The sequence below is a fragment of the Cupressus sempervirens genome, chromosome 3 (genome assembly GCF_028749045.1).
Source record: "Cupressus sempervirens isolate cs-2001-9-10 chromosome 3, ASM2874904v1, whole genome shotgun sequence".
Classification (NCBI taxonomy): Eukaryota; Viridiplantae; Streptophyta; class Pinopsida; order Cupressales; family Cupressaceae; genus Cupressus; species Cupressus sempervirens.
Window position 1 is genome coordinate 656,633,204 of NC_143120.1, and position 9,820 is coordinate 656,643,023.

The window sequence follows — 9,820 nt, forward strand, 5'->3', positions numbered from 1 at the left end:
TGCAAGAATATCCTAAAAATATGCCTTCATCACCTTTCACATCAAATTTTCCTTTTCTAGATTCTTTCAAGATGTACTTTTTACTTCCAAATACTTTTAGGTAAATTACATTGGGTTTATAGCCATACCATAACTCATAGGGGGTTTTGAATGAGTCCTTCTTCAGCTATACTCAGTTCAAGGTATGAACTACAATGTTGATAGATTTCTTCTAGTATTTGATAGCAATGGTCTTTTCAATCATTAGAGTCCTTGCACAATCCATGATAGATCTTTGTTCCTCCTTTCAACTATTCGATTCTACTTTGGAGTTCTAGGGGCTGATACCTATCTTTTGATTCCTCTTTCAATGAAAAAGTTATTGAATTCATTGAAGATGAATTCACCACCTCTATCTGATCTCAAACATTTTAGTCTTTTCCCTGTTTCCTTTTCTACTCTGGCCAAATACCATTTGAACTTCTCAAATGCTTCTGACTTCTCTCTCAAATACATAACAATCATCATTCTAGAGTAGTCATCAACAAAAAGAATGAAGAGCTTTTCTCTAGTATAGCTCTCAATTCCAGTAGGTCCACACAAATTAGTATGCACAATTTCCAAAATATCTTCAGACTAATAGATTTTACTTTTAAAGCTAGTCTTTCCCATCTCACCAATCTGACAATTCTTGCATAAACCAACATCAGGTTTCTTCAAACTAGGAATGCCTCTTACTTTCTTGACTTTTCTCATCTTTACCATGTTATCAAAATTAACATGACATAACCTTCTATTCCATAACCAACTTTCTTCAACTTGAGCAATAAAACATGAGCACTCACCAAGATCAAGATAAAACAAGTTACCTTTTGTTTGTTTGCTTGATCCAATCAGCTTTCCTTTGTCATCCAGTAGTCTTGCCTTCCCATGCATGAATTCCACCTTGAATCCAATATTGGGTAGTTGTGCCACACTCAATAGATTATATTTTAGTCCTTCAACCCAATAGGCATTATCACATACAAGTTCTTTGGTTAATGAGATTCGACCTCTTCCTTTTATGCAACAAGGTTCATTGTTTTCAAACCTTACATTGCCACCATCACAATCTTCAAACTGTACAAACTTTGTTTTGTCACCAGTCATATGATGTGAACATCCACTGTCTATGATCCATGTATCATTTTTTCTCACATGAGAGATAAGTGCTATCTTATCTTCTTCATCATTATCAGATTCATCTTTCACAACAATGTAAACAATTTCATCTTCACTATTATCAGAATCCTTAGAGTCCTTAGCCATAAAACATGTTTTATTACCTTTGTCCTTGAATGGTTTGAAATCTTTCTTGCCATTGAACTTGTGACCTTTCTTCTCATCCTTGCTTTGCTTGTTTGGGCACCTGGTTGCAATATGATCAATTTCCTCACATGAAAAAAAAATTAGGGGAACTTTACCTTTGTATTTTCTTCTATCGCTAGAGTATTTCCTTGCAAGTAGAGCTTCAACAACTTCAATATCACTATTAGAACTTTCCTCTAATTCTTCTTCACTTTCTGACTGAGAATCCTTTATTTTCTTGCCTTTTTCTTTGAGTGAAAGCTTGGCTTCAGATGTAGATTCAACATTCTTAGAAGTTGGAACATAATTGTCATAGTTATCTAGCTCAAAATGTAGTCAATCTTCCTACTATGGCATCCAAATTTATCTTATGATTTGCTTCACATCTTCTTTCTTGAATTACAGATACTCTAATTGCATAAATGGGAAGTAATGTTCTAAGAACTTTACTTACAACTATTTCCTCTTTGATATCTCCTCTAGAAGCTTTGATTACACTAACACTTGCTTTGATCCTCTCAACATATTTGGCAATGTTTTCATCCTCTCTCATTCTCATCTGATCAAATTTTCCTCTTAGGCTTTCTGCTTTGGCTCTCCTCACATTGTCATCACCTCCATAAATATCCTTTACCTTGTTTCACATAGAAAAGGTAGTTTTGTAGTCCTTGATATCATCAAATTCTTCATAACTTAGGGTAGATGCAATGTCTATCCTCATGGTGTTATGAGTCTTCTTCTCGGCAATGTCATTAATAGATAATGTACCAAAAGGAGTTGTATATCCTTCATCAAGATATTTCAATCCTGTATCTCCAATGGAAGCTAGATTAAGCCTCGTGAGACCCTACCATGCTGAAAAGTTATCCCTGTTAAGCCTTGGAATTTCTCTCTTGTATGACATCCTAATATTTAGCTTAGGTCCTTGAAACCCTTCTTGCAAGCACCAAAAGCTCTGATGCCACTTGTTAGAAATATAGATGGAGTAAATGAGAGGGGGGTTGAATCAGTTACCACAAAAACAAATCCACAAATCCCTTAGATGTTTGATAAAACTACTTACTACTGTCACTCGGTAAACATATAGAAAAATGTTGTAACTTGGTAGATGCAGTGTATGTCAACTTTAATAGATCTTAAACATTTGCAATGATTAACATGCAAGCATAAAAGAAATAACATGAACACATGAGACACCAAATTTAACATGGAAACCCAATATGGGAAAAACCACTAAGTAACTAGCTACTGATTTTCCCTCTTCTGAAGTGAGCCCTGTTAGGAGCCAACTTGGTTAAAGGTTACAAAACACACTATTAGGTGTGACCTTGTTAGAGGATTTAATTACCATGTAAGGAGTTTCCTTGCAAGTGGTCTTTAGAAAAATTCAATGGAATTGTCACCTTGTTAGAGGATTTACAAATGGTTGTTAATCCAACTCTGTTAAGAGATTTAGGAATCACTGCTACAATGGTGAGAAAGTAACAATGAAATGACCTAAATGAGATGCAACTAAATTGCTGATTACAGATCTTTGTTCTATTTCACTAGATCCTTCTTGATCAAACAAAACTTTGCTGCTCCTCAAAGATATCTGACCATCCTTCAAAGTTTGCTCAAACTTTCCTCTTCAAATAATCAATACACTTGCATGCTCACTCATTGCATTTAGAATTCTCAATTTGACCTCTCACATATACCATTCAAATTATCAAGTCAGCTTATTTACAACTTACAATTACCAATAATCATTACCTCAGTTGGCTAGAATTAATACTTGAAACAATTAAACTTTATTCCTCAAATTAACAAAATCTTTCATTGGCCGACCCTGCTTAGTAAACACTGGTCCTAAAAAGATTTATTGTGTTAACCAACAAAAGCTCGGTTAACAAAGTGTTCCTACAAAATCCTTTGGAGACCAAGTGAACTTGGTAAACACTAACTTTCCTTCGTTAACCATGTCAGCTCAATTAATGCTACTTTCTTCCACATTTCCTTCGACACCCAAGTGAGCTTGGTAGACATTGTTTACGTAGAGTAATTTCTAGGAATGCTTAGTAGACTCTGAAAGTTGATTTGTTGACCAAGTTAGCTTGGTAGATACTGACTGTCAACTAATATGACATTTGTGTAACATCAAAGATAACACACAATTAGACAATTGTATCCAATAATATCACTCTTGTAGCAACATTCCTTGTTATTTTACAAAGAAGACATAAACCAAGGAAACCAAAAATACCTACAACCAATATCCTTTTTAACTTTTCTTTCATGTCCACCATAAAACCCTTACACTTGGCGAGACATGCAAACCCTCATAAATGTCCATGTACTGCTAGTGCTCAAATTTTATAATGACTTATTTACTATGCCACCATTTTTACCTTTGCCAAAACAATATTCGATGTCCAAACTTACCTTTATTTTGCCTTTGTTTTGTGTTCGTGCCACGTGAACAAAACATGTCTTTTGCCACTTTTTTGATGTTGCCTTGTTTTTTAAAAACTTTTCCATTTTAAAATATGGTCAACAATCTCCCCCATTTTTTGAGGCAAAAATTTTTACCATCTCATATATATAAGAAGAAATTAAAAAAAAAATTGAATTCAAGTTTCTTCTCATATATACAAGATATGAACAAATATGCAAGTAGATCACTATCAATGAACAAAGAAAGTTGAACACAAATGCTGATAATGTTGAACACATAGAATACTGAACTGATTAGTGAAAAATGCTAATAACCATATGCAACCAACTGGATATGTCAACTGATGAAAAATATGTCAACTGAAATTAACTGATGAATATGGTGAAAATTGAACACCAAAACAAAATGATTAATCATTAATCAATATGTCAACTTAAACCAATTAATGAATATGCTGAAATGAAAAAATATGTCAACTGAAACTAATTGATGAATATGCTGAAAATTGAACACCAAAACAAACTGATTAATCATTAATCACCAAAACCAATGGATATAATTGATATCTGATATCTCCCCCAAAAATTTTGCATCAAAAAAATTGACCATCTGCTTTTAATGTAGAAGAAAATTCTGTGAAAAGGAGTAGAAACCTAACATAGAAGATTTATTTGCAAAAACTTTATATTAGCATTGATTGAGAGAAATCTCCCAATTGAGTTCTTAGTTGTTCAAAGGATTCCCTAGGTAGAGCTTTTACCTATCCTTGAGTGGGCACATAGATCATCTTGAATTCATTATTGAGAACTTTATCACACAAAAAGTGAAGTTTAATAGCCACATGTTTTGTGTGTGAGTGCATTACTAGATTTTTACTTAGTTGAATAGCACTCATATTATCACACATGATGGAAATAGGCTTTGAAACTTGAATACCTAAATCAAATAATTGATAATCCATCCAGATTAGCTAAGTGCAATAGGCAGTAGCAACAACATACTCAGATTCATAGGTAGACAATGTAACACAATCTTTTTTTTTACTATGTCAGGCAACTAAGCAATTACAAAGGAAGAAAGTTGCACCACTAGTACTCTTTTTGTCGTTAGATCCACCCCAATCTATATCAGTATAACCAGAAAGTGGAAAATCATCACTACGAGGATACCATAAACCAAAATCAAGTGTACCTTAAATGTACTTTAGAATTTGATTTACTGCATTAAGATGAGATTGTTTTGGATCAGATTGAAATCTTGGAACCATGCAAACTGCTTGCATTATATCAGGTCTAGATGCTATAAGATATAATAGGCTTCCAACCATAGATTTATATATAATTTGATTTATAGAAGGTGAGTCATCATTCTTCATTAGTTTGTAGCCCATCTCCATAGGAGTGCTTATTGGTTTACAATCAACCATATTAAACTTTGGCAACATTTCCTTTGCATATTTTGTTTGAGAAAGAAAAAGGCCATGTTCAAGCTGTGAGACTTGTAGTCCAAGAAATAATGTGAGCACACCCAATAAAGACATTTCAAACTCAGATTCCATAATTCTTGAAAAATGTTTTGCTGATTCATCCTTAGTAGACCCAAAAATAATATCATCTACGTAGATTTCTACTACCAAGATGTCATCATTTATGACTTTGATATACAAAGTGCTATCTACTTTTCCCTGAGAAAATCCATTTGCAATTAGATGTTTATCCAACCTTGAATACCAAGCTCTAGAAGCTTGCTTTAAACCATATAATGTCTTTTTGAGTTGGTAAACATAATCAGGTTTGTCAAAAGATTCAAAACCTTCTGGTTGTTCCATATAGACTTCCTCTTCAAGATATCCATTTAGAATGCAGTTATATGTGTTGCTAAATTTTTAAGTGGGAATAGAGAAATAATGATTGTCAATTTTTTCTAATTTATGACTAATTTATTATTCTTTTAAATTTAAATAATTCATCAATATAATATAATATAAGTATACATTAGAAATTTTAAATTCATAATAATATTAAATTTTAGAAAATAAGTATAAATTAGAAATATATGTCAAATTAAGTTCATATATTGCATACTAAGGCTTAATTTGGCTAACAGTTACTTGCTCAAAAAAAATAGAAGCAATTTGTGGAGTTGGTGGCCCCATGATAATCAAATATTGGAGCTTATTTTTTAGCATCCATCACAAATAGTGTTTAAACAAATTTATTAATAATATTATTTTACATAATATTTAGAGAAAAAATCAAGAGGCAAATAAAAAGGAGGGAAATCAATTTGTAGAGGGAAATTATTGTGTTTTATACACTCAAAGTAATATTAATTTCACTTAAGAAGACTCTTCCAACAAAAAAACTTCATAAACATATTTTATGTTATTTTCTTGACTATTTGTGATTGGATCATTACCCTTCTCATATGTTAACATTAATAAAAATTATGTTTACAATACAAGATTAAGATTCAAAGGTATAATTTTTCTTTCAAAGTTATTTTCTAAACCATTTATTATTGGGCCCTAACCCTTCCCATTAATTAAACTTCATCAAAATTGTGTTAAATGTTGTGATCTATTCATTATCATCCATTTAAAATAGCAGTATAATGTAGACTTACTTATAGAAGAAATATTTGGCAGATTTTCTCTCAATATCTTAATAGTTGAACTCATTCTAATAACTGTGATAATAGTTATCTTTAATGTCAAATACTTTTGACAATACTACACTACACTTGTGCCTTAGTAGACATAAATTATACTACGGTCCATTTGAACCATTGACATTACATAAAATTGAAAATGATTCGAAACTTCTATGTGAAATATTGAGAAACACATTTATTAGGTGATCTAATTTTTAAGGAACACATTTTTAAGTGGCCCTCTTTTTTAGTTCCAGCAATAAAGACACGTGGGGTCCCCAAGCTAATGAATTTCTCATTCGAACACCTACAACAATGTACGAGGTGCTGTCTATATAGAAGCTAAAATACCATTTTATTAATTAATTTAAAAATTACATATAACAGTGATGTTTTACTTATCCTTTCGTAGTTTTTATATGGTTGCATCTTAGACACATCTTTCTTAAAAGCGCGTGGTTCTCATTGCACACATTTACTGATGGATCTTTCACAGGAGTTCACGTGCGTTTTCATGTATAAAAATTCCATACACAATCTATTTAAACAATAGAATGTAAAGAGATCTGAAATGTGTGCTCCCACTTCTTCATCGGAGAGAGAGAGAAAGATTACCATCTTTTCTATGGCTGCCACAAAACATCATGAGAGGCTGCGAGTGTTGTGTATACATGGATTCCGAACAAGTGGAACCATTTTACACAAGCAATTAAGTAGATGGGACACTTCCATCACTGATAAACTCGATATGGTTAATTATATCTCTTATCTCTTTTCATGACAAGGAATATGTTCATTAGAAATTATACATAAAATCCATTAATGTTATAAATGGTGGGTGCAGTGCTTCTTGGATGGACCGCTTCCGGCAACAGGGAAATCTGAAATTGAGGGGATATTTCCTCCTCCATATTACGAGTGGTTCCAGTAGAACAAAGTATGTATATCAATGAATATGCTTACATTGTCTTGTTTAATCCCTATCAATCTCATAATTAACATGTTTTAGCATTGTATGCAGGACTTCACAAAATTTAAGAACGTGGACAAGGCATTTCCTTTGATTGTTGTGTACATGGAACAGAATGGGCCTTTTGATGGCTTACTTGGATTTTCTCAGGTGTTATATGAATCTCACAGTTATTGTTTTGTTTTTAAATTCTATTGTGTATGATTTCTCATTGTATCAATATTTCAGATCGAAACTTACAATTCTATTATCTATTACTAATTTACTAGGATTGTAATTCTTCTTTGTACAATTAAAAAAATGGGTAGTACAGTGGAATTAAAAAATAAAACAATAATTAATAAATTTTGTAAAATTGAAATTATTGATTAAAAATCAAAACAATAAGATACATTTAGAAAAATAATAAATCATCATTTACATTAAACTCCAGCCTTTTAACTTTGTCATTGGGCATGACTTGTAGGGTGCCATGCTATGTGCAGCTCTTGTTTGTTACCAGTTGCAGGTATGCAAATGTTTATTCTGTCTTTTCAGTTAATGTTTTTTGGGGGGAATTGTAATGTTTTAACACAATCTTATTTAATCCAAACTGTACCTATAATATTTGCAGGGTATAATGCTACAAAATCATCCTCGTATAAGGTTTATAATATCCATTTCTGGAATAAAGTTCAGAGATCCACAAACGTCATTTTTATATAATCAACCGATCAAGTGCCCTTCAGTTCATATCACAGGTGCCAAGGACTATGTCAAGGAATTCAGCAAAGATCTTATCCAGGCCTTTCAAAACCCATTGGTCGCAACACACCCAAAAGGACATAGAATTCCAATATTAGGTACAAATTATGTAACTTTTTATGTTGATCATGTCTTGTGCTTCTACTATCATTATCATAAGCTTTGTTTAGACTTGTTTTATTCTAATATGGAGTTCATTTCCATGATTTCTTTAAAGAACATCTCTCTTATAAATATTAAAGACTAAAGTTTTATTCCTTGCAAAAATCCACCTTATGATTGGCGTGTAATGTACAGATAACCAAGCCGTGAAGCTACTACAACAATTCATAGAAAGTATAATGAAACAAAATAGTATTCATGCATTTGATCTTGGCACGTATGCTGTGGCAGATAGAGTGACAAAAGGAGATGTGCTATTGCATTCTAAACTTTAGTCAGTAAATTTAATATGTAAACAAGAAATAGCTGATTTATTAGATGTGATAACACCTGTAAATGCCGCTTTCTATTGCTGTAGACTCGGCGTTCATGAAATCGGTACCAGTTTCAAATTATGCATGTGCAAATTCATGAGAAAGTCAAGAGTGCATGTACATCATCACATATTATCACTTTAAATACACATATAGAGATGAAATTTACGTATTCTTATATTTGATTCAAAATATTGATTTAAATATAGATCTTAATTGTTTTTTATTATTGACAGCGATAATTGGGACGAAGGGAGCCGGATCGGAGAGACGAATGGAAAACCACGCAGGACGGACTGGTTCAGTCTGCTAGGGCCTGCGTACCCTAGCCAGACCTGTTTCACCGTGCTCTTTCTGGTGGTGGGCGTGCTGGGTGTTCGTGGATCGTGTCTGCAGGTTTATTTGCTGGGGTGTGTTGTGTCTGGGCTCGCCTTTGGCCGCGGGAGTTGGTCTGTTGCGGGGCGTCAGGCCATTCTTGCTGTGTGGTGCGTTTGCGCTCACGGCGGTAGGTGTTGAGGGGGCTTTGCCCCTTTTTCCCTTGCTGGTTTGCCAAGCCCAGACTCGGGCTTAATGGGAGATCTAGGGCTCGCCTCTCCCAGGCCTTCGGGTGATTATTTGGAGATGGGAGAGTTTGTTTTGGGGATGCAGGATAGTAGTAAGGGTATGAAGGATAAATCCAAACCAAAGGAAGGAGAGTCCTCTTCAAATGGACAACTCCGACTTCAAAAAATTAATGGGTGTCTACAGAAAGCCGAGGTTTATCCTATTCTCATAGTCCAACTTGAACAGGTTTCGGAGGATGTTGAGTACTGGAGTAATCATGCTATTATATGCAAATTTTTGGGCCTCCGCCTTTCATTGCCGGTGTTGGACACTTGGGCCCGTCGAGTGTGATATCCAGAAGGAGATATGGAGATTCTGCTAGCAGCTAATAATTACTTTATGGTTATATTCTCTTGCATGTCGGATAGGAATAAGGCTTTTGAAGGAGGCCCTTATTTCTTTAACCAGGTGGAGCTTTTCATCAAACCTTGGCACACAAGCTTTAACTCTGTTGAGGAGATCCCCTCTCGGGTTCCGGTCTGGGTTCGTCTACCAAGACTTCCTTTGGAATTCTGGAGGGAGGATATTCTTCACTCAATTTCAACTCTTCTTGGAAAACCTGTGGGATCCTCTACACAGACGCAAGATCGTAAGGTAATTTCTTTTGCTTGT

General features: G+C 33.9%; 1 pseudogene; it reads left to right on the forward strand.

The window, feature by feature from the left end:
* The first annotated feature begins 7,040 nt into the window (after nucleotides 1–7,040).
* Nucleotides 7,041–9,121, forward strand: LOC149568414 (uncharacterized; annotated as a pseudogene).
* Nucleotides 9,122–9,820: the final 699 nt, after the last annotated feature.